The following is a 27,152-nucleotide window of genomic DNA, read 5'->3' on the forward strand; positions in this document are numbered from 1 at the left end:
GTGTACCTTTATGTGGATGATGAAAAAATCTACCTCTGATTATAGAACTGCAACTCATGCAGTTAAGGCAAGGATATGAGCCCAAATTTTTCTTATTGATATATGATTGTGTGGTGTTCTTGCTGGGGCCTACATCAGATTTAACCAGAAAGGTGGATTTTTAAATATGGATATTTTATCATTACAGTCACTCAGTATGTGCCAATGCTTAAGTATACTTTTGGATATCTCTTTACTGAGAGGACTGTACTGAGAAATAAAAACCATTCTATTATCCTTACTATTGGAATTTCTTTCTTTTTGTTCTCTTTTGAAGATGTCTATCTTTTTTTCTTCAATTCATTTTTTTGGATAGCCTCTCTTTAAAAATTTATTTGACATCTCTTCAATTCTAAGATTAAATTTTTGTTCATTGCTCACAATTTGCTTAACTCTGAGGAGTTGACTTTTTTAAGGGATTCTACTAATGACCTAGGATGAAAGCTATCAAACCTAAGAAGAGTGTTTTTATTGGTATCTTTAGTATATAAATCAAACTCCAAGATATTCCCTGCTTTACTTATCCTGGTGTCTAAAAATGTTACACTCTCCTCACTATAAGTAATTGGGAGCTCCAAGCCATTAACAGCTGAATTTAACTCCTTCACAAATTCTTCCAGGGATCCAATGCTGCCCCACCATATGCCAAAGACATCATCTATATATCTCCACCACACAGAACCATATTGTTTAAATTTGCTGTTCTCATAGATGAATCTTTCTTCAATTTCATTCATAAATAAATTGGCATATGATGGGGCAACATTGGACCCCATGGCTGTACCTCTCAACTGCACATACCATTCATCTTGAAATAAGAAATAGTTCCAAAAAAGGATAAGTCTTAACATATCTTCAATAAACATGCCCTGTCGTTCTGTACATATATTGTTGTTTAACAAATTTTTCATAACAATGGAAATGCCTGTCTCATGTTTAATACATGTGTACAGGCTTTTTACATCCATCGTATAAAGCAGTGCTTTCCAAACTATGTGTCGGGACACACTAGTGTGTCGGCAGCAGTGTGTAGGTGTGTCCCTGCTTCAGCACAAATTGTTTTTAATTTTTTTTTTTTGGTTTCTGACTTTCCACCTGCGTACTATGCATATCACATGGTTGACACGTGATTGATACCTAGGGGGACACAGATCATCTTAACCTATTGGCGCAGCTCAGTGGGAACTGAAACTTTTCCCATTGGCGGCATATTGGCTCCTGACTGCACGTGTAGTCTCCTTAATTGGCTCGTGACTGCATGTGTAGTCAGTGAGTGGGAGAGCAGTGTGTTTGCAGCACGGGCAGTAGTCAATCGGACTCACCGAGCTCTGAGGGCGGCAGCTTAAACGCTGAGCTGAAGTCACTGAGTTTTTTTTTGCAACTAGCTCCCAGTAGTGCATTGTTGCTCCTGCTCTCGATATATGGATAGGAAGTGGAAGCTTTAGAAATGCTTGATGATGAAATGCGAGTGTCTTTATCTAATATTCCACCAAATATTCAGAAACTGTGTTCATCCCATCAACCTCATACATCCCATTAAAATAGTAAGTAGCTATTGGTGTTATTAAAGTTTTTTTTTAATTCTTGCACATACTTATACTGTTACTTGTAAATACATTTCATTATTATATAATGTATGTATGTGTCCGTATCTCTTAAAACAAGTTAGTTTAACCTCCTGTTTGCTAGTACAACTGAATTACTGTGTCGCAAAATGATGTAGGTCTAAAAAGTGTGTCACCAACATAAAAAGTTTGGAAAGCTCTGGTATAAAGCATATATCTGTTGGAAGAAAATTCAAGGGTTTTTGCTTTTTCAAGGAAATGATTAATATCCTTTATATAAGATGACATTTTGTTTACTTCTGGCTGCAAAATTTTATCTAAAAAAATTGAAATATTAGAGTATGCTGATTGAACACTAGAGACAATGGGTCTGCCTGGGGGTCTTTTGCTGTCTTTATGAATTTTGGGGACTGAATAAAATATTGGTGTACGTGGATTCTGTACATAAAGATATTCTTTCAATTTCTTATCAATAACACCATATTTTAGTGCCTTCTCTAGTATGTATGTAATTTCCTTCTGTAATGAAATTATTGGGTTGTTACTCAATTTCTTACATGTATTTTCATCTTGTAACTGGCTTTTTATCTCCCCAATATAATAACTCTTGTCCATCAGGATTGTGGCCCCTACTTTATCAGCCCCTTTCAATATGAGGTTGGATTGACCCTTTAAAGATTTTAAAGCTTTCTTATCATTAGCTGTGAAGTTGGTATTAATTATCTTTCTATGTTTGTATAAAAAGAGAGAGAGATGCACTCAGCTGAGACAGAACAAAAGCTGGAAAAACTTCCGTGCCTGTTCATTTTATTATAGTGTGTCACTCAGGGTGCATACTCTTTTAGCACACTATGCCCCTTCACAGAGAAAAAATATCCTGTAGCATATCAGTCTGACCCTGCCCAATGACAGTCCAGCGCCGAAATACCAGGCAATTCTTCTCTGAACAAGAGAAACAACAACCCCAGACGATCGTTTCGGCCTTCTGTGGGCCTCGTCAGTGAGGTGCAGTCGCATCTCTCTAAGGGCATGTGTGCAAGGAGTCCACGTCTGGTTTCCCCTTTTACTCTTAGGGAGACCCAAGAGCAATTTGCATAAATAAAAAGAGAGAGAGATGCACTCAGCTGAGACAGAACAAAAGCTGGAAAAACTTCCGTGCCTGTTCATTTTATTATAGTGTGTCACTCAGGGTGCATACTCTTTTAGCACACTATGCCCCTTCACAGAGAAAAAATATCCTGTAGCATATCAGTCTGACCCTGCCCAATGACAGTCCAGCGCCGAAATACCAGGCAATTCTTCTCTGAACAAGAGAAACAACAACCCCAGACGATCGTTTCGGCCTTCTGTGGGCCTCGTCAGTGAGGTGCAGTCGCATCTCTCTAAGGGCATGTGTGCAAGGAGTCCACGTCTGGTTTCCCCTTTTACTCTTAGGGAGACCCAAGAGCAATTTGCATAAATAAAAAGAGAGAGAGATGCACTCAGCTGAGACAGAACAAAAGCTGGAAAAACTTCCGTGCCTGTTCATTTTATTATAGTGTGTCACTCAGGGTGCATACTCTTTTAGCACACTATGCCCCTTCACAGAGAAAAAATATCCTGTAGCATATCAGTCTGACCCTGCCCAATGACAGTCCAGCGCCGAAATACCAGGCAATTCTTCTCTGAACAAGAGAAACAACAACCCCAGACGATCGTTTCAGCCTTCTGTGGGCCTCGTCAGTGAGGTGCAGTCGCATCTCTCTAAGGGCATGTGTGCAAGGAGTCCACGTCTGGTTTCCCCTTTTACTCTTAGGGAGACCCAAGAGCAATTTGCATAAATAAAAAGAGAGAGAGATGCACTCAGCTGAGACAGAACAAAAGCTGGAAAAACTTCCGTGCCTGTTCATTTTATTATAGTGTGTCACTCAGGGTGCATACTCTTTTAGCACACTATGCCCCTTCACAGAGAAAAAATATCCTGTAGCATATCAGTCTGACCCTGCCCAATGACAGTCCAGCGCCGAAATACCAGGCAATTCTTCTCTGAACAAGAGAAACAACAACCCCAGACGATCGTTTCGGCCTTCTGTGGGCCTCGTCAGTGAGGTGCAGTCGCATCTCTCTAAGGGCATGTGTGCAAGGAGTCCACGTCTGGTTTCCCCTTTTACTCTTAGGGAGACCCAAGAGCAATTTGCATAAATAAAAAGAGAGAGAGATGCACTCAGCTGAGACAGAACAAAAGCTGGAAAAACTTCCGTGCCTGTTCATTTTATTATAGTGTGTCACTCAGGGTGCATACTCTTTTAGCACACTATGCCCCTTCACAGAGAAAAAATATCCTGTAGCATATCAGTCTGACCCTGCCCAATGACAGTCCAGCGCCGAAATACCAGGCAATTCTTCTCTGAACAAGAGAAACAACAACCCCAGACGATCGTTTCGGCCTTCTGTGGGCCTCGTCAGTGAGGTGCAGTCGCATCTCTCTAAGGGCATGTGTGCAAGGAGTCCACGTCTGGTTTCCCCTTTTACTCTTAGGGAGACCCAAGAGCAATTTGCATAAATAAAAAGAGAGAGAGATGCACTCAGCTGAGACAGAACAAAAGCTGGAAAAACTTCCGTGCCTGTTCATTTTATTATAGTGTGTCACTCAGGGTGCATACTCTTTTAGCACACTATGCCCCTTCACAGAGAAAAAATATCCTGTAGCATATCAGTCTGACCCTGCCCAATGACAGTCCAGCGCCGAAATACCAGGCAATTCTTCTCTGAACAAGAGAAACAACAACCCCAGACGATCTTTTCGGCCTTCTGTGGGCCTCGTCAGTGAGGTGCAGTCGCATCTCTCTAAGGGCATGTGTGCAAGGAGTCCATGTCTGGTTTCCCCTTTTACTCTTAGGGAGACCCAAGAGCAATTTGCATAAATAAAAAGAGAGAGAGATGCACTCAGCTGAGACAGAACAAAAGCTGGAAAAACTTCCGTGCCTGTTCATTTTATTATAGTGTGTCACTCAGGGTGCATACTCTTTTAGCACACTATGCCCCTTCACAGAGAAAAAATATCCTGTAGCATATCAGTCTGACCCTGCCCAATGACAGTCCAGCGCCGAAATACCAGGCAATTCTTCTCTGAACAAGAGAAACAACAACCCCAGACGATCGTTTCGGCCTTCTGTGGGCCTCGTCAGTGAGGTGCAGTCGCATCTCTCTAAGGGCATGTGTGCAAGGAGTCCACGTCTGGTTTCCCCTTTTACTCTTAGGGAGACCCAAGAGCAATTTGCATAAATAAAAAGAGAGAGAGATGCACTCAGCTGAGACAGAACAAAAGCTGGAAAAACTTCCGTGCCTGTTCATTTTATTATAGTGTGTCACTCAGGGTGCATACTCTTTTAGCACACTATGCCCCTTCACAGAGAAAAAATATCCTGTAGCATATCAGTCTGACCCTGCCCAATGACAGTCCAGCGCCGAAATACCAGGCAATTCTTCTCTGAACAAGAGAAACAACAACCCCAGACGATCGTTTCGGCCTTCTGTGGGCCTCGTCAGTGAGGTGCAGTCGCATCTCTCTAAGGGCATGTGTGCAAGGAGTCCACGTCTGGTTTCCCCTTTTACTCTTAGGGAGACCCAAGAGCAATTTGCATAAATAAAAAGAGAGAGAGATGCACTCAGCTGAGACAGAACAAAAGCTGGAAAAACTTCCGTGCCTGTTCATTTTATTATAGTGTGTCACTCAGGGTGCATACTCTTTTAGCACACTATGCCCCTTCACAGAGAAAAAATATCCTGTAGCATATCAGTCTGACCCTGCCCAATGACAGTCCAGTGCCGAAATACCAGGCAATTCTTCTCTGAACAAGAGAAACAACAACCCCAGACGATCGTTTCGGCCTTCTGTGGGCCTCGTCAGTGAGGTGCAGTCGCATCTCTCTAAGGGCATGTGTGCAAGGAGTCCATGTCTGGTTTCCCCTTTTACTCTTAGGGAGACCCAAGAGCAATTTGCATAAATAAAAAGAGAGAGAGATGCACTCAGCTGAGACAGAACAAAAGCTGGAAAAACTTCCGTGCCTGTTCATTTTATTATAGTGTGTCACTCAGGGTGCATACTCTTTTAGCACACTATGCCCCTTCACAGAGAAAAAATATCCTGTAGCATATCAGTCTGACCCTGCCCAATGACAGTCCAGCGCCAAAATACCAGGCAATTCTTCTCTGAACAAGAGAAACAACAACCCCAGACGATCATTTTAGCCTTCTGTGGACCTCGTCAGTGAGGTGCAGTCGCATCTCTCTAAGAGCATGTGTGCAAGGAGTCCACGTCTGGTTTCCCCTTTTACTCTTAGGGAGACCCAAGAGCAATTTGCATAAATAAAAAGAGAGAGAGATGCACTCAGCTGAGACAGAACAAAAGCTGGAAAAACTTCCGTGCCTGTTCAGAGAAAAATTGCCTGGTATTTCGGTGCTTGACTGTCATTGGGCAGGATCAGACTGATATGCTACAGGATATTTTTTCTCTGTGAAAAGGCATAGTGTGCAAAAAGAGACTGCACCCTGAGTGGCACTGGCCTTGTGGACAAGCACAGAAGTTTTTTTTCTAGCTATTGTTCTGTCTCAGTGAGTGCGTCTCTCTTGACTTTCTATGTTTGTGCAATTCTTTCAATTTTGAATATCATTTTCTACCAGCTTTATGTATGTATTTACACTGTGTTCATTTATATTAGGGTTAAAAGAGCTGTTTTTCTTAGTCAATCCTAATTTTGTTAGTGACCAATCACTGCTATGTTTTCTTTCTGAAACATTAACATTATTGATTGTATTTGCAAACCAGTATTTCAACTTTAGATTTCTGAAAAACTCTCAAGTTCAAAGAAATTTACATTGGTAAACGGGCAAAAAGAAAGGCCCTTGTCTAACAATCTCTGCTCTTGTATAGACAACTTATGTCCCGAGATGTTAACAACAGAAGTGTCACTCTGCAAATTGCAGTTTACTTGCGGTTCTGCGCTTTTTTCTTGTTGCCAAACTTCCTTGTCGTCATGCCTCTGGTTTTGTTTCCACTTGCCATGTTTTCGCCCCCCTCTGCGGTACTTTCTTCTCCGCTGTGCTCTAAAGGGGAAGAAGATTGTTCTGATGAGCTGTCCTGTGATGACGATCCGGTTGCTCCTCCTCTTTGCTGACGTATCCGTTGTGTGTTAGCTATGCATCTTCCTCTCCCTCTATTGGTTGCCAGTTGGCCGGTTGCCATTGGTGCTGAATCGCCATTTGTAAACATATCCCCTCCGGTAATCATTTTCATCTCTAAGGAATTTAACACGTTTTGTTTCCTTTATTTCAATCTGTAATGACTTTATTTTCTCATCGATCTGTGTCTCCAAAGCTGACATTTCTTCTGTTGTCATTGTTTTTAACAGCTCATCACGGCTTTCTCTCATCTTTATCTTCTGCAAATCCATCTCCTTCAGCAGTGATTCTATGGTAAGTACCATTAGATCGTAAGAACATTTGTTTAAGATAGCTTCAAATGTATTGCAGTATTCCTTATTGTCCCGTAGTAGGGTAGGACAAGTGCTCATCCGGAGTCCTCTGGGTATTCTCTTTTCCCGATAATATTCAGCCAAAGTGGTGGCGTGAATATCCCATCTCATATGTTTAAGTTTCAGTTGTTCATAATCCTTGCCCAGACTTTCACTGGTTATTGTCCTCAAAAAGTCTCTTGAACCTTTTTACTAAGGTAGTGATGCGTGCTGCATCAAATTCAGTATATGCAAATATTCTAGTACCATCTGTACCCATGTTATTGTCCTTTTCAATCTGCATATTTTCCAAAGTGCACGTTCCTGGGCAGTTTAACAAAAAAACAATCAGTAGAAAGGAACAGCACCTTTTGAATGGTGGGTGCTCGTGTAGACAGGTGAACTGCCAATTCACCTCAAAACTGTCCACAAAGAAGATGATGTCCACAGCAATCCAAATCCAAACAAAATCTTTATTTAAGGACTTAAAATATCAGCAATATTTCGGGGTTAATACCCCTTAATCATGCATGGGTTAATGCACTGTTTCACGAACTTTTATGCCTTGTGTATTGGCGCCAAATGGCAACTTTGCAGCACTGCATGTATCTCTATCACCACCTAGTGGTGAATTCCTGTATTACAATCCCATTAAAAAAAAACTTAATTCTAATTTAAAAACTAAATGTTACATTATTAGATACAGAATATTTGTACAAATACCACCAACATGATACTTTGTATTCATACTTTATCTTAGACAAATAGTGAGTAGTTCACCTGCCTACACGAGCACCCACCATTCAAAAGGTGCTGTTCCTTTCTACTGATTGTTTTGTTGCTAAACCACCTATGTTTATAGCGCTGCAGAATCTGTTGACAAATAACTGATAATAATAATAATAATAATAAAAAAGCAGTTATAAGGGGTTAAAAGTGGTGGGTGTGAGGTGTTAGAAAAAAATGACTCTGAAAAGTGCCTTTACATTGTGCTCTATGTAAACTGTGTGTTCTCAACAAATAAAAATGTATATGCTTATATACAGTACATATATATGTATGTGTTAATATGTGTCAGGGCACCAGGAATCAGACAGAGACATGAACTGCTAAATAATTCACACGTTTATTAAAAAATAACAAAAAATAATATGAGACGAGCCGGGATCAGGAACACAAAGATCAGCAGAGTCAGGAACAAGCCAGGGATTTGGAGCCAGAAGGGACATCAAACACACCAGGTTAACACAGAATCAGGAACACAAGAACTCACAGAGAAGTCAGAGAAAAAGCAGGGGCAAAGACAGACTGAACTGAGGAACTTTAAATAGAAAGTGATGCCATCATAATTCTGGGAGTGCAACCTGTCTCTCACTGATGATGTTCTCCAGTTTGACCAAAATAGGGAGCCTGGGTGTAGTGAGCAGCATTACACACTCAGCTTCAGACAAAGGGGCATATTTATCAATGTGTGAACGGACATGATATGAAGTAGCGTATCATGTCTGCCACATATCGATAAATGCCGTCAGCATATGCTATCGGCATCTATCATTGCACCAGCAGTTCTTGTGAACTGCTGGTGCAAAGCCACCCCCTGCAGATTCAGTGTCAATCAACCTGATCATTTTCAATCGGGTTGATTTCTGTCCTCGGCCTCAGAGCAGGAGGACAAGTTATGGAGCAGCGGTCTTCAGACTCGCCAGAAACAAGGGGCATGAAGCTCCATACGGAGCTTGATAAATATGCCCCAAGGAAAGAACACAGGTGAGAGAAATGGCAGCTAAAACAAAAAGCTGCAAACAACAAGTCAGGTGAAACCCTGACAATATGAACACATAAATATATGAGTATATGAGTATATATTTATATACCTATATATTAACATTTGCTGCCTATTGATGCACGACTTACCCCTAGTTCTCATGCCGTGTCTGATGGAATTAGAACAAGCCTCCCATTGGAGCCGATAAAAGCACTCTCTCGTGAGCACAATGCTTCCATGCAATGTAAACACGAGGTCGCGTTCGCTTTGCACCTCACTTGTAATACCAGAGCACATTTGCGTGCACTGGTATTGCTAAGTTGAGTGCAAATATCGCTTTTGTGGAAGTGATATTTTGCGCTCAACTTGTAATCTGGCCCAAAATGTGCTCTGTAACTTGTAAGATTAAATATTTACAGAGCATAAAACAAATGAAGGACTTACCCAAATGAATTTATAAACAACTTGCAAACTCAACAAAGTTATCCACTCAATAAGTTTTTAAAATATGTTTATTGCCAACAACTATGCCAAACCATCTGAAAGGGCTAGATCCTAATATTGGGAGTAATGACAAAATTTATACTCACAGATTTTTCATTGCTCATTGGTTTTTGCAAGATGATCAAACTCAAATTGCTATTATTTAGTTACTGGACATCACTAAATAATAGTCACTCCTTACAGTTACCATGTAACACCTAAAGCAAATGCTATAAAATTAGTTCATATATTACCTAGGTTATTAACCTGAACAGGAACCCTGTCCTATAACAATTAAGATTATCTGCTGTTGACCTAAAACCTCAAATTACATATTTACTCTAAACAAGTCCCTGCCCCATTAATTTTAATGCTATGCACTTCTCAATTTCAATAAATAAATTACTCTATCTCCAGAATAAATCTCCATACCACTAAATACACCCAACATGATCTCCCCTTAGTGAATGTTTACTTAAATCTGGTCTCTCCCAACACTAAATAAACCCCATCACAGTGCCATATATTTGCATACACAAAAAGAGAGAAGCGCTCAACCAGGGAATGAATAGTAGCATAATAGCTTGTTTTATGGCTATTTACCAACCTATGAGAAGCCTCTTTTTGCCCAGCATGTATCTTTCGCAGAGAACTTTCCTGCAGTATATCAGTCTGATCCCAACTAAACAGTACAGTCCAGCCCCAAAATACCATGCAATCCCTTTTTGAACAAGAGACATAGCAAATCCCAGACGTATGTTTATCTGAAAGAGAGACATGGCAAAGTCCATTTGTTCGCAGTTGAGCACTTCTCATGTGTTTTAGTCTGCCTAAGGTGATCCGTTCCCAGTTGAGCACTTCTCATGTGTTTTAGTCTGCCTAAGGCGATCCGTTCCCAGTTGAGCACTTCTCATGTGTTTTAGTCTGCCTAAGGCGATCCGTTCCCAGTTGAGCACTTCTCATGTGTTTTAGTCTGCCTAAGGCGATCCGTTCCCAGTTGAGCACTTCTCATGTGTTTTAGTCTGCCTAAGGCGATACGTTCCCAGTTGAGCACTTCTCATGTGTTTTAGTCTGCCTAAGGCGATACGTTCCCAGTTGAGCACTTCTCATGTGTTTTAGTCTGCCTAAGGCGATACGTTCCCAGTTGAGCACTTCTCATGTGTTTTAGTCTGCCTAAGGCGATACGTTCCCAGTTGAGCACTTCTCATGTGTTTTAGTCTGCCTAAGGCGATACGTTCCCAGTTGAATACTTCTCATGTGTTTTAGTCTGCCTAAGGCGATACGTTCCCAGTTGAGCACTTCTCATGTGTTTTAGTCTGCCTAAGGCGATCCGTTCCCAGTTGAGCACTTCTCATGTGTTTTAGTCTGCCTAAGTCGATCCGTTCCCAGTTGAACACTTCTCATGTGTTTTAGTCTGCCTAAGGCGATACGTTCCCAGTTGAGCACTTCTCATGTGTTTTAGTCTGCCTAAGGCGATCCGTTCCCAGTTGAGCACTTCTCTTTTGTATTACAGTGCCACATATGTTTACCCCACAGTATATACAGTAGCATTCCATATCGCTAAATAACCCTTAAACCTTCTTACCAAATGACAAAGACAGCCTCAGACACTATTAGCTCCATTTACTATTGGTTGGGTGGACATGATTCGCTACCATGAATCATGTCTGCTGGACATTGTTGTAAGCACACAGCATACGCTGTCCACATTTAACATTGTGCAAAGCCGCCCCCTGCTCGCTGGCAGCTAAATTAGTCACTAGAAGGGGCTGTCAATCATTTTGATCGGATCGAGATGATTTCAATCCGCAACCTTTTAGGTGGCAGACAGGTTAAGGAGCAGCAGTCTTAAAGGACCAGTCAATACAGTAGATTTGCATAATCAACAAATGCATGATAAGAAGACAATGCAATAGTACTTAGTCTGAACTTCAAATGAGAAGTAGATTTTTGTTAAATAAATTGTAAAGTTATGTCTATTTCCACTCCCCCTGTATCATGTGACTCCCCCTGTATCATGTCCCTGCCCCATTAATTTTAATGCTATGCACTTCTCAATTTCAATAAATAAATTACTCTATCTCCAGAATAAATCTCCATACCACTAAATACACCCAACATGATCTCCCCTTAGTGAATGTTTACTTAAATCTGGTCTCTCCCAACACTAAATAAACCCCATCACAGTGCCATATATTTGCATACACAAAAAGAGAGAAGCGCTCAACCAGGGAATGAATAGTAGCATAATAGCTTGTTTTATGGCTATTTACCAACCTATGAGAAGCCTCTTTTTGCCCAGCATGTATCTTTCGCAGAGAACTTTCCTGCAGTATATCAGTCTGATCCCAACTAAACAGTACAGTCCAGCCCCAAAATACCATGCAATCCCTTTTTGAACAAGAGACATAGCAAATCCCAGACGTATGTTTATCTGAAAGAGAGACATGGCAAAGTCCATTTGTTCGCAGTTGAGCACTTCTCATGTGTTTTAGTCTGCCTAAGGTGATCCGTTCCCAGTTGAGCACTTCTCATGTGTTTTAGTCTGCCTAAGGCGATCCGTTCCCAGTTGAGCACTTCTCATGTGTTTTAGTCTGCCTAAGGCGATACGTTCCCAGTTGAGCACTTCTCATGTGTTTTAGTCTGCCTAAGGCGATCCGTTCCCAGTTGAGCACTTCTCATGTGTTTTAGTCTGCCTAAGGCGATCCGTTCCCAGTTGAGCACTTCTCATGTGTTTTAGTCTGCCTAAGGCGATACGTTCCCAGTTGAGCACTTCTCATGTGTTTTAGTCTGCCTAAGGCGATACGTTCCCAGTTGAGCACTTCTCATGTGTTTTAGTCTGCCTAAGGCGATACGTTCCCAGTTGAGCACTTATCATGTGTTTTAGTCTGCCTAAGGCGATACGTTCCCAGTTGAATACTTCTCATGTGTTTTAGTCTGCCTAAGGCGATACGTTCCCAGTTGAGCACTTCTCATGTGTTTTAGTCTGCCTAAGGCGATCCGTTCCCAGTTGAGCACTTCTCATGTGTTTTAGTCTGCCTAAGTCGATCCGTTCCCAGTTGAGCACTTCTCATGTGTTTTAGTCTGCCTAAGGCGATACGTTCCCAGTTGAGCACTTCTCATGTGTTTTAGTCTGCCTAAGGCGATCCGTTCCCAGTTGAGCACTTCTCTTTTGTATTACAGTGCCACATATGTTTACCCCACAGTATATACAGTAGCATTCCATATCGCTAAATAACCCTTAAACCTTCTTACCAAATGACAAAGACAGCCTCAGACACTATTAGCTCCATTTACTATTGGTTGGGTGGACATGATTCGCTACCATGAATCATGTCTGCTGGACATTGTTGTAAGCACACAGCATACGCTGTCCACATTTAACATTGTGCAAAGCCGCCCCCTGCTCGCTGGCAGCTAAATTAGTCACTAGAAGGGGCTGTCAATCATTTTGATCGGATCGAGATGATTTCAATCCGCAACCTTTTAGGTGGCAGACAGGTTAAGGAGCAGCAGTCTTAAAGGACCAGTCAATACAGTAGATTTGCATAATCAACAAATGCATGATAAGAAGACAATGCAATAGTACTTAGTCTGAACTTCAAATGAGAAGTAGATTTTTGTTAAATAAATTGTAAAGTTATGTCTATTTCCACTCCCCCTGTATCATGTGACTCCCCCTGTATCATGTCCCTGCCCCATTAATTTTAATGCTATGCACTTCTCAATTTCAATAAATAAATTACTCTATCTCCAGAATAAATCTCCATACCACTAAATACACCCAACATGATCTCCCCTTAGTGAATGTTTACTTAAATCTGGTCTCTCCCAACACTAAATAAACCCCATCACAGTGCCATATATTTGCATACACAAAAAGAGAGAAGCGCTCAACCAGGGAATGAATAGTAGCATAATAGCTTGTTTTATGGCTATTTACCAACCTATGAGAAGCCTCTTTTTGCCCAGCATGTATCTTTCGCAGAGAACTTTCCTGCAGTATATCAGTCTGATCCCAACTAAACAGTACAGTCCAGCCCCAAAATACCATGCAATCCCTTTTTGAACAAGAGACATAGCAAATCCCAGACGTATGTTTATCTGAAAGAGAGACATGGCAAAGTCCATTTGCTCCCAGTTGAGCACTTCTCATGTGTTTTAGTCTGCCTAAGGCGATCCGTTCCCAGTTGAGCACTTCTCATGTGTTTTAGTCTGCCTAAGGTGATACGTTCCCAGTTGAGCACTTCTCATGTGTTTTAGTCTGCCTAAGGCGATACGTTCCCAGTTGAGCACTTCTCATGTGTTTTAGTCTGCCTAAGGCGATACGTTCCCAGTTGAGCACTTCTCATGTGTTTTAGTCTGCCTAAGGCGATACGTTCCCAGTTGAGCACTTCTCATGTGTTTTAGTCTGCCTAAGGTGATCCGTTCCCAGTTGAGCACTTCTCATGTGTTTTAGTCTGCCTAAGGCGATCCGTTCCCAGTTGAGCACTTCTCATGTGTTTTAGTCTGCCTAAGGCGATCCGTTCCCAGTTGAGCACTTCTCATGTGTTTTAGTCTGCCTAAGGCGATACGTTCCCAGTTGAGCACTTCTCATGTGTTTTAGTCTGCCTAAGGCGATACGTTCCCAGTTGAGCACTTCTCATGTGTTTTAGTCTGCCTAAGGCGATACGTTCCCAGTTGAATACTTCTCATGTGTTTTAGTCTGCCTAAGGCGATACGTTCCCAGTTGAGCACTTCTCATGTGTTTTAGTCTGCCTAAGGCGATACGTTCCCAGTTGAATACTTCTCATGTGTTTTAGTCTGCCTAAGGCGATACGTTCCCAGTTGAGCACTTCTCATGTGTTTTAGTCTGCCTAAGGCGATCCGTTCCCAGTTGAGCACTTCTCATGTGTTTTAGTCTGCCTAAGGCGATACGTTCCCAGTTGAGCACTTCTCATGTGTTTTAGTCTGCCTAAGGCGATACGTTCCCAGTTGAGCACTTCTCATGTGTTTTAGTCTGCCTAAGTCGATCCGTTCCCAGTTGAGCACTTCTCATGTGTTTTAGTCTGCCTAAGGCGATACGTTCCCAGTTGGGCACTTCTCATGTGTTTTAGTCTGCCTAAGGCGATCCGTTCCCAGTTGAGCACTTCTCTTTTGTATTACAGTGCCACATATGTTTACCCCACAGTATATACAGTAGCATTCCATATCGCTAAATAACCCTTAAACCTTCTTACCAAATGACAAAGACAGCCTCAGACACTATTAGCTCCATTTACTATTGGTTGGGTGGACATGATTCGCTACCATGAATCATGTCTGCTGGACATTGTTGTAAGCACACAGCATACGCTGTCCACATTTAACATTGTGCAAAGCCGCCCCCTGCTCGCTGGCAGCTAAATTAGTCACTAGAAGGGGCTGTCAATCATTTTGATCGGATCGAGATGATTTCAATCCGCAACCTTTTAGGTGGCAGACAGGTTAAGGAGCAGCAGTCTTAAAGGACCAGTCAATACAGTAGATTTGCATAATCAACAAATGCATGATAAGAAGACAATGCAATAGTACTTAGTCTGAACTTCAAATGAGAAGTAGATTTTTGTTAAATAAATTGTAAAGTTATGTCTATTTCCACTCCCCCTGTATCATGTGACAGCCATCAGCCAATCACAAATGCATATACATATATGCTGTGAATTCTTGCACATGCTCAGTAGGAGCTGGTGACTCAAAAGTGTAAATATAAAAATACTATATATATATATTCAACATCTTGATTACTCCTTTTATTATACTATTATCACAGTCCAATCACCGTTAGGTTTGCTCCCTCTAGAGCGCTTATTCCCCCCCCCCTCTTATATCTAATTGTTAAAGTCTGTATTTGGAGATTATTTCAGACTATTTATGGATTTAAGCCTATACCTATATAAGATAGCACTCACACCACCCCTTCACTGTTATAATTATTAACCCCTAAACCTAAGTCTAACAATAACCCTAACCCCCCCAGCTTAAATATTATTTTAATAAATCTAAATAATATTACTCGTATTAACTAAATTATTCCTATTTAAAACGAAATACTTACCTATAAAATAAACCCTAAGATAGCTACAATATAACTAATAGTTACATTGTATTTAGCTTAGGGTTTATTTTTATTTTACAGGCAAGTTTGTATTTATTTTAACTAGGTACAATAGTTATTAAATAGTTATTAACTATTTAATAACTTCCTAGTTAAAATAAATACAAATATACCTGAAAAATAAAACCTAACCTAAGTTACAATTACACCTAACACTACACTATAATTAAATAAATTCCCTAAACTAAATACAATTAAATACAATTAAATAAAATTATCTAAAGTACAAAAAAACCCAAACATTAAATTACAGAAAATAATAAACAAATTACAAGATTTTTAAACTAATTACACCTAATCTAATCCCCCTCACAAAATAAAAAAGCCCCTCCAAAATAAAAAAAAGCCCTACCCTACACTAAATTACAAATAGCCCTTAAAAGGGCCTTTTGCGGGGCATTGCCCCAAAGTAATCAGCTCTTTTACCTGTAAAAAAAATTACAACCCCCCCAACATTAAAACTCACCACCCACACAACCAACCCTACTCTAAAACCCACACAATCCCCCCTTAAAAAAACCTAACACTAACCCCTTGAAGATCACCCTACCGTGAGAAGTCTTCACCCAACCGGGCCAAGTCCTCAACAAATCCGGCAGAAGTGGTCCTCCAGACGGGCAGAAGACTTCATCCAGACGGCATCTTCTATCTTCATCCTTCCGGCGTGGAGCGGCTCCATCTTCAAGACATCCAACGCTGAGCATCCTCTTCTGATGACGTCTTCTTGAACAATGATGGTTCCTTTAAGTGACGTCATCCAAGATGGCGTACCTTCAATTCCGATTGGCTGATATAATTCTATCAGCCAATCGGAATTAAGGTAGGATGGATGAAGATAGAAGATGCCGTCTGGATGAAAACTTCTGCCCGTCTGGAGGACCACTTCTGCCCATCTGGAGGACCACTTCTCCCGGATTCGTTGAGGACTTTGGCCTGGTTGGGTGAAGACTTCTCACGGTAGGGTGATCTTCAAGGGGTTAGTGTTAGGTTTTTTTAAGGAGCATTGGGTGGGTTTTAGAGTAGGGTTGGTTGTGTGGGTGGTGGGTTTTAATGTTTTGGGGGTGTAATTTTTTTTCAGGTAAAAGAGCTGATTACTTTGGGGTAATGCCCCACAACAGGCCCTTTTAAGTGCTATTTGTAATTTAGTGTAGGGTAGGGCTTTTTTTTATTTTGGGGGGGCATTTTTATTTTGTTAGAGGGATTAGATTAGGTGTAATTAGTTTAAAAATCTTGTAATTTGTTTATTATTTTCTGTAATTTAGTGGCGGGGGTTTGTACTTTAGATAATTTTATTTAATTGTATTTAAATGTATTTAGTTTAGGGAATTTATTTAATTATAGCGTAGTGTTAGGTGTAATTGTAACTTAGGTTAGGTTTTATTTTACAGGTATATTTATATTTATTTTAACTAAGACGTTATTAAATAGTTAATAACTGTCTAATAACTATTGTATCTAGTTAAAATAAATACAAACTTGCCTGTAAAATAAAAATAAACCCTAAGCTAGATACAATGTAACTAGATTTTTGTTAAATAAATTGTAAAGTTATGTCTATTTCCACTCCCCCTGTATCATGTGACAGCCATCAGCCAATCACAAATGCATATACATATATGCTGTGAATTCTTGCACATGCTCAGTAGGAGCTGGTGACTCAAAAGTGTAAATATAAAAATACTATATATATATATTCAACATCTTGATTACTCCTTTTATTATACTATTATCACAGTCCAATCAACGTTAGGTTTGCTCCCTCTAGAGCGCTTATTCCCCCCCCCTCTTATATCTAATTGTTAAAGTCTGTATTTGGAGATTATTTCAGACTATTTATGGATTTAAGCCTATACCTATATAAGATAGCACTCACACCACCCCTTCACTGTTATAATTATTAACCCCTAAACCTAAGTCTAACAATAACCCTAACCCCCCCAGCTTAAATATTATTTTAATAAATCTAAATAATATTACTCGTATTAACTAAATTATTCCTATTTAAAACGAAATACTTACCTATAAAATAAACCCTAAGATAGCTACAATATAACTAATAGTTACATTGTATTTAGCTTAGGGTTTATTTTTATTTTACAGGCAAGTTTGTATTTATTTTAACTAGGTACAATAGTTATTAAATAGTTATTAACTATTTAATAACTTCCTAGTTAAAATAAATACAAATATACCTGAAAAATAAAACCTAACCTAAGTTACAATTACACCTAACACTACACTATAATTAAATAAATTCCCTAAACTAAATACAATTAAATACAATTAAATAAAATTATCTAAAGTACAAAAAAACCCAAACATTAAATTACAGAAAATAATAAACAAATTACAAGATTTTTAAACTAATTACACCTAATCTAATCCCCCTCACAAAATAAAAAAGCCCCTCCAAAATAAAAAAAAGCCCTACCCTACACTAAATTACAAATAGCCCTTAAAAGGGCCTTTTGCGGGGCATTGCCCCAAAGTAATCAGCTCTTTTACCTGTAAAAAAAATTACAACCCCCCCAACATTAAAACTCACCACCCACACAACCAACCCTACTCTAAAACCCACACAATCCCCCCTTAAAAAAACCTAACACTAACCCCTTGAAGATCACCCTACCGTGAGAAGTCTTCACCCAACCGGGCCAAGTCCTCAACAAATCCGGCAGAAGTGGTCCTCCAGACGGGCAGAAGACTTCATCCAGACGGCATCTTCTATCTTCATCCTTCCGGCGTGGAGCGGCTCCATCTTCAAGACATCCAACGCTGAGCATCCTCTTCTGATGACGTCTTCTTGAACAATGATGGTTCCTTTAAGTGACGTCATCCAAGATGGCGTACCTTCAATTCCGATTGGCTGATATAATTCTATCAGCCAATCGGAATTAAGGTAGGATGGATGAAGATAGAAGATGCCGTCTGGATGAAAACTTCTGCCCGTCTGGAGGACCACTTCTGCCCATCTGGAGGACCACTTCTCCCGGATTCGTTGAGGACTTTGGCCTGGTTGGGTGAAGACTTCTCACGGTAGGGTGATCTTCAAGGGGTTAGTGTTAGGTTTTTTTAAGGAGCATTGGGTGGGTTTTAGAGTAGGGTTGGTTGTGTGGGTGGTGGGTTTTAATGTTTTGGGGGTGTAATTTTTTTTCAGGTAAAAGAGCTGATTACTTTGGGGTAATGCCCCACAACAGGCCCTTTTAAGTGCTATTTGTAATTTAGTGTAGGGTAGGGCTTTTTTTTATTTTGGGGGGGCATTTTTATTTTGTTAGAGGGATTAGATTAGGTGTAATTAGTTTAAAAATCTTGTAATTTGTTTATTATTTTCTGTAATTTAGTGGCGGGGGTTTGTACTTTAGATAATTTTATTTAATTGTATTTAAATGTATTTAGTTTAGGGAATTTATTTAATTATAGCGTAGTGTTAGGTGTAATTGTAACTTAGGTTAGGTTTTATTTTACAGGTATATTTATATTTATTTTAACTAAGACGTTATTAAATAGTTAATAACTGTCTAATAACTATTGTATCTAGTTAAAATAAATACAAACTTGCCTGTAAAATAAAAATAAACCCTAAGCTAGATACAATGTAACTATTAGTTATATTGTAGATAGCTTAGGATTTATTTTATAGGTAAGTATTTAGTTTTAAATAGGACTAATTTATTTAATGATAGGAATATTTATTTCTATTTATTTAAATTATATTTAAGTTAGGGGGTGTTAGGGTTAGACTTAGGTTTAGGGGTTAATAAATTTAATATAGTGGCGGCGGTGTAGGGGGGCAGATTAGGGGTTAATAAGTATAATGTAGGTGGCGGCAGTGTAGGGGGCGACAGATTAGGGGTTAATAAGTATAATATAGCTGGCGGCGGTGTAGGGGGCGGCAGATTATGGGTTAATAAGTATAATGTAGGTGGCGGCGGTGTAGGGGGGACAGATTAGGGGTGTTTAGACTCGGGATACATGTTAGGGTGTTGGGTGTAAACATGCTTTCAGACTCCCATTGATTCCTATGGCATCCGCCACCTCCAGGGCGGCGGATTGAAAACCAGGTACGCTGGGCCAGAATAGTGGCGAGCGTACCTGGTAAATATTGGATAACTAGCAAAAGTAGTCAGATGGTGCTGAACTTGCATTCGGAACATCTGTAATGACGTAAGCATTGATCTGTGTCAGACTGAGTCCGGCAGATTGTATGTTACGTCACAAAATTCAACTTTTGCCGGTATGTAGGGTTTGATAACTAAGAAGAATCAGGCTCGCCACAAATACGCTGCAGAATTCCAGCGTATTTGCGGTTGACGGCTTGATAAGTAGATGCCAGTGTGTTCACCAAAAATGGGCCGGCATCTAAACTTACATTCTTGCATTTCAAATAAAGATACTAAGAGAATGAAAAGAATTTGATAATAAAAGTAAATTAGAAAGTTGCTTAAAATTGCATGCCCTATCTGAATCACAATAGAAAAAATTTGGATTCAGTGTCCCTTTAATGGAATTGTAGCTCTGCCTTCTCTTCACTCAGATTCTGTATGCAACTGGAAAAATATTACACTACAACTGCACTACTTTAACAATTTCCTTTTTAGTTTGCCAGGTTGTTGCCAATGTTAAAAAAAAAAAGTAAATTTTTTTTTACTCGTCGTCAAGTTTAACTTCTTACTTTTCTGGGACTAGTGGAAATTTCCAGCCCTGTATCTACACTACCCGTCAAACATTTTAGATCACCTACAGTTTTCCAGGTATTATTGAAATGCACAGTTGAATATCTCAGCATACTTTGAAATTAAAGCATAGAACAAATAAATATCTAGAGATAAAAAAATTAATCAAGAAATTCCAATATAAACAAAATGTAATTACTTTTTTGACTTGTCAAAGTAGTAACCTTTTGCACATATAACATCTATACACTCTTCTGACATTCTTTCTACAATGGAAATCAAATACTGTTTGCAAAGTTCTTCCTAAAACTGTTGCATAAATTCCCACACGTTTGTTGCACTTGCTTTACTTTCACAATTCTGAATAGTTCATCCCAAATCAGCTTGATGGTGTATAATAAAATGTATGTATATAAAAACTACCAGTTCATCCCAGATCAGCTTGATGGTGTATAATAAAATGTATCTATATAAAAACTACCAGTTCATCCCAAATCAGCTTGATGGTGTATAATAAAATGTATCTATATAAAAACTACCAGTTCATCCCAAATCAGCTTGATGGTGTATAATAAAATGTATGTATATAAAAACTACCAATTCATCCCAAATCAGCTTGATGGTGTATAATAAAATGTATGTATATAAAAACTACCAGTTCATCCCAGATCAGCTTGATGGTGTATAATAAAATGTATGTATGTAAAAACTACCAGTTCATCCCAGATCAGATTGATGGTGTATAATAAAATGTATCTATATAAAAACTACCAGTTCATCCCAAATCAGCTTGATGGTATATAATAAAATGTATGTATGTAAAAACTACCAGTTCATCCCAAATCAGCTTGATGGTATATAATAAAATGTATGTATGTAAAAACTACCAGTTCATCCCAGATCAGCTTGATGGTGTATAATAAAATGTATCTATGTAAAAACTACCAGTTCATCCCAAATCAGCTTGATGGTATATAATAAAATGTATGTATGTAAAAACTACCAGTTCATCCCAAATCAGCTTGATGGTGTATAATAAAATGTATGTATGTAAAAACTACCAGTTCATTCCAGATCAGCTTGATGGTGTATAATAAAATGTATCTATGTAAAAACTACCAGTTCATCCCAAATCAGCTTGATGGTATATAATAAAATGTATGTATGTAAAAACTACCAGTTCATCCCAAATCAGCTTGATGGTGTATAATAAAATGTATCTATGTAAAAACTACCAGTTCATCCCAAATCAGCTTGATGGTATATAATAAAATGTATGTATGTAAAAACTACCAGTTCATCCCAAATCAGCTTGATGGTGTATAATAAAATGTATGTATGTAAAAACTACCAGTTCCTCCCAAATCAGCTTGATGGTGTATAATAAAATGTATGTATATAAAAACTACCAGTTCATCCCAAATCAGCTTGATGGTGTTTAATAAAATGTATGTATGTAAAAACTACCAGTTCATCCCAAATCAGCTTGATGGTGTATAATAAAATGTATGTATGTAAAAACTACCAGTTCATCCCAGATCAGCTTGATGGTGTATAATAAAATGTATGTATGTAAAAACTACCAGTTCATCCCAAATCAGCTTGATGGTGTATAATAAAATGTATCTATATAAAAACTACCAGTTCATCCCAGATCAGCTTGATGGTGTATAATAAAATGTATCTATATAAAAACTACCAGTTCATCCCAAATCAGCTTGATGGTGTATAATAAAATGTATCTATATAAAAACTACCAGTTCATCCCAAATCAGCTTGATGGTGTATAATAAAATGTATGTATATAAAAACTACCAGTTCATCCCAGATCAGCTTGATGGTGTATAATAAAATGTATGTATATAAAAACTAGCAGTTCATCCCAAATCAGCTTCATGGTGTATAATAAAATGTATGTATGTAAAAACTACCAGTTCATCCCAGATCAGCTTGATGGTGTATAATAAAATGTATCTATATAAAAACTACCAGTTCATCCCAAATCAGCTTGATGGTGTATAATAAAATGTATGTATGTAAAAACTACCAGTTCATCCCAAATCAGCTTGATGGTGTATAATAAAATGTATGTATGTAAAAACTACCAGTTCATCCCAAATCAGCTTGATGGTGTATAATAAAATGTATGTATGTAAAAACTACCAGTTCATCCCAAATCAGCTTGATGGTGTATAATAAAATGTATGTATGTAAAAACTACCAGTTCATCCCAGATCAGCTTGATGGTGTATAATAAAATGTATCTATATAAAAACTACCAGTTCATCCCAAATCAGCTTGATGGTATATAATAAAATGTATGTATGTAAAAACTACCAGTTCATCCCAAATCAGCTTGATGGTATATAATAAAATGTATGTATGTAAAAACTACCAGTTCATCCCAGATCAGCTTGATGGTGTATAATAAAATGTATCTATGTAAAAACTACCAGTTCATCCCAAATCAGCTTGATGGTATATAATAAAATGTATGTATGTAAAAACTACCAGTTCATCCCAAATCAGCTTGATGGTGTATAATAAAATGTATGTATGTAAAAACTACCAGTTCATCCCAGATCAGCTTGATGGTGTATAATAAAATGTATCTATGTAAAAACTACCAGTTCATCCCAAATCAGCTTGATGGTATATAATAAAATGTATGTATGTAAAAACTACCAGTTCATCCCAAATCAGCTTGATGGTGTATAATAAAATGTATCTATGTAAAAACTACCAGTTCATCCCAAATCAGCTTGATGGTATATAATAAAATGTATGTATGTAAAAACTACCAGTTCATCCCAAATCAGCTTGATGGTGTATAATAAAATGTATGTATGTAAAAACTACCAGTTCCTCCCAAATCAGCTTGATGGTGTATAATAAAATGTATGTATATAAAAACTACCAGTTCATCCCAAATCAGCTTGATGGTGTTTAATAAAATGTATGTATGTAAAAACTACCAGTTCATCCCAAATCAGCTTGATGGTGTATAATAAAATGTATGTATGTAAAAACTACCAGTTCATCCCAGATCAGCTTGATGGTGTATAATAAAATGTATGTATGTAAAAACTACCAGTTCATCCCAAATCAGCTTGATGGTGTATAATAAAATGTATCTATATAAAAACTACCAGTTCATCCCAGATCAGCTTGATGGTGTATAATAAAATGTATCTATATAAAAACTACCAGTTCATCCCAAATCAGCTTGATGGTGTATAATAAAATGTATCTATATAAAAACTACCAGTTCATCCCAAATCAGCTTGATGGTGTATAATAAAATGTATGTATATAAAAACTACCAGTTCATCCCAGATCAGCTTGATGGTGTATAATAAAATGTATGTATATAAAAACTAGCAGTTCATCCCAAATCAGCTTCATGGTGTATAATAAAATGTATGTATGTAAAAACTACCAGTTCATCCCAGATCAGCTTGATGGTGTATAATAAAATGTATCTATATAAAAACTACCAGTTCATCCCAAATCAGCTTGATGGTGTATAATAAAATGTATGTATGTAAAAACTACCAGTTCATCCCAAATCAGCTTGATGGTGTATAATAAAATGTATGTATGTAAAAACTACCAGTTCATCCCAAATCAGCTTGATGGTGTATAATAAAATGTATATATGTAAAAACTACCAGTTCATCCCAAATCAGCTTGATGGTGTATAATAAAATGTATGTATGTAAAAACTACCAGTTCATCCCAAATCAGCTTGATGGTGTATAATAAAATGTATGTATGTAAAAACTACCAGTTCATCCCAGATCAGCTTGATGGTGTATAATAAAATGTATGTATGTAAAAACTACCAGTTCATCCCAGATCAGCTTGATGGTGTATAATAAAATGTATGTATATAAAAACTACCAGTTCATCCCAAATCAGCTTGATGGTGTATAATAAAATGTATGTATGTAAAAACTACCAGTTCATCCCAAATCAGCTTGATGGTGTATAATAAAATGTATGTATGTAAAAACTACCAGTTCATCCCAGATCAGCTTGATGGTGTATAATAAAATGTATCTATATAAAAACTACCAGTTCATCCCAGATCAGCTTGATGGTGTATAATAAAATGTATGTATGTAAAAACTACCAGTTCATCCCAGATCAGCTTGATGGTGTATAATAAAATGTATCTATATAAAAACTACCAGTTCATCCCAAATCAGCTTGATGGTGTATAATAAAATGTATGTATGTAAAAACTACCAGTTCATCCCAAATCAGCTTGATGGTATATAATAAAATGTATGTATGTAAAAACTACCAGTTCATCCCAGATCAGCTTGATGGTGTATAATAAAATGTATCTATGTAAAAACTACCAGTTCATCCCAAATCAGCTTGATGGTATATAATAAAATGTATGTATGTAAAAACTACCAGTTCATCCCAAATCAGCTTGATGGTGTATAATAAAATGTATGTATGTAAAAACTACCAGTTCATCCCAGATCAGCTTGATGGTGTATAATAAAATGTATCTATGTAAAAACTACCAGTTCATCCCAAATCAGCTTGATGGTATATAATAAAATGTATGTATGTAAAAACTACCAGTTCATCCCAAATCAGCTTGATGGTGTATAATAAAATGTATCTATGTAAAAACTACCAGTTCATCCCAAATCAGCTTGATGGTATATAATAAAATGTATGTATGTAAAAACTACCAGTTCATCCCAAATCAGCTTGATGGTGTATAATAAAATGTATGTATGTAAAAACTACCAGTTCCTCCCAAATCAGCTTGATGGTGTATAATAAAATGTATGTATATAAAAACTACCAGTTCATCCCAAATCAGCTTGATGGTGTTTAATAAAATGTATGTATGTAAAAACTACCAGTTCATCCCAAATCAGCTTGATGGTGTATAATAAAATGTATGTATGTAAAAACTACCAGTTCATCCCAGATCAGCTTGATGGTGTATAATAAAATGTATGTATGTAAAAACTACCAGTTCATCCCAAATCAGCTTGATGGTGTATAATAAAATGTATCTATATAAAAACTACCAGTTCATCCCAGATCAGCTTGATGGTGTATAATAAAATGTATCTATATAAAAACTACCAGTTCATCCCAAATCAGCTTGATGGTGTATAATAAAATGTATCTATATAAAAACTACCAGTTCATCCCAAATCAGCTTGATGGTGTATAATAAAATGTATGTATATAAAAACTACCAGTTCATCCCAGATCAGCTTGATGGTGTATAATAAAATGTATGTATATAAAAACTAGCAGTTCATCCCAAATCAGCTTCATGGTGTATAATAAAATGTATGTATGTAAAAACTACCAGTTCATCCCAGATCAGCTTGATGGTGTATAATAAAATGTATCTATATAAAAACTACCAGTTCATCCCAAATCAGCTTGATGGTGTATAATAAAATGTATGTATGTAAAAACTACCAGTTCATCCCAAATCAGCTTGATGGTGTATAATAAAATGTATGTATGTAAAAACTACCAGTTCATCCCAAATCAGCTTGATGGTGTATAATAAAATGTATGTATGTAAAAACTACCAGTTCATCCCAAATCAGCTTGATGGTGTATAATAAAATGTATGTATGTAAAAACTACCAGTTCATCCCAGATCAGCTTGATGGTGTATAATAAAATGTATCTATATAAAAACTACCAGTTCATCCCAAATCAGCTTGATGGTATATAATAAAATGTATGTATGTAAAAACTACCAGTTCATCCCAAATCAGCTTGATGGTATATAATAAAATGTATGTATGTAAAAACTACCAGTTCATCCCAGATCAGCTTGATGGTGTATAATAAAATGTATCTATGTAAAAACTACCAGTTCATCCCAAATCAGCTTGATGGTATATAATAAAATGTATGTATGTAAAAACTACCAGTTCATCCCAAATCAGCTTGATGGTGTATAATAAAATGTATGTATGTAAAAACTACCAGTTCATCCCAGATCAGCTTGATGGTGTATAATAAAATGTATCTATGTAAAAACTACCAGTTCATCCCAAATCAGCTTGATGGTATATAATAAAATGTATGTATGTAAAAACTACCAGTTCATCCCAAATCAGCTTGATGGTGTATAATAAAATGTATCTATGTAAAAACTACCAGTTCATCCCAAATCAGCTTGATGGTATATAATAAAATGTATGTATGTAAAAACTACCAGTTCATCCCAAATCAGCTTGATGGTGTCTAATAAAATGTATGTATGTAAAAACTACCAGTTCCTCCCAAATCAGCTTGATGGTGTATAATAAAATGTATGTATATAAAAACTACCAGTTCATCCCAAATCAGCTTGATGGTGTATAATAAAATGTATCTATATAAAAACTACCAGTTCATCCCAAATCAGCTTGATGGTGTATAATAAAATGTATGTATGTAAAAACTACCAGTTCATCCCAAATCAGCTTGATGGTGTATAATAAAATGTATGTATGTAAAAACTACCAGTTCATCCCAAATCAGCTTGATGGTGTATAATAAAATGTATGTATGTAAAAACTACCAGTTCATCCCAAATCAGCTTGATGGTGTATAATAAAATGTATGTATGTAAAAACTACCAGTTCATCCCAGATCAGCTTGATGGTGTATAATAAAATGTATCTATATAAAAACTTCCAGTTCATCCCAGATCAGCTTGATGGTGTATAATAAAATGTATGTATGTAAAAACTACCAGTTCATCCCAGATCAGCTTGATGGTGTATAATAAAATGTATCTATATAAAAACTACCAGTTCATCCCAAATCAGCTTGATGGTGTATAATAAAATGTATGTATGTAAAAACTACCAGTTCATCCCAAATCAGCTTGATGGTGTATAATAAAATGTATGTATGTAAAAACTACCAGTTCATCCCAAATCAGCTTGATGGTGTATAATAAAATGTATGTATGTAAAAACTACCAGTTCATCCCAAATCAGCTTG

This window comes from Bombina bombina, chromosome 4 (genome assembly GCF_027579735.1).
Source record: "Bombina bombina isolate aBomBom1 chromosome 4, aBomBom1.pri, whole genome shotgun sequence".
Classification (NCBI taxonomy): domain Eukaryota; kingdom Metazoa; phylum Chordata; class Amphibia; order Anura; family Bombinatoridae; genus Bombina; species Bombina bombina.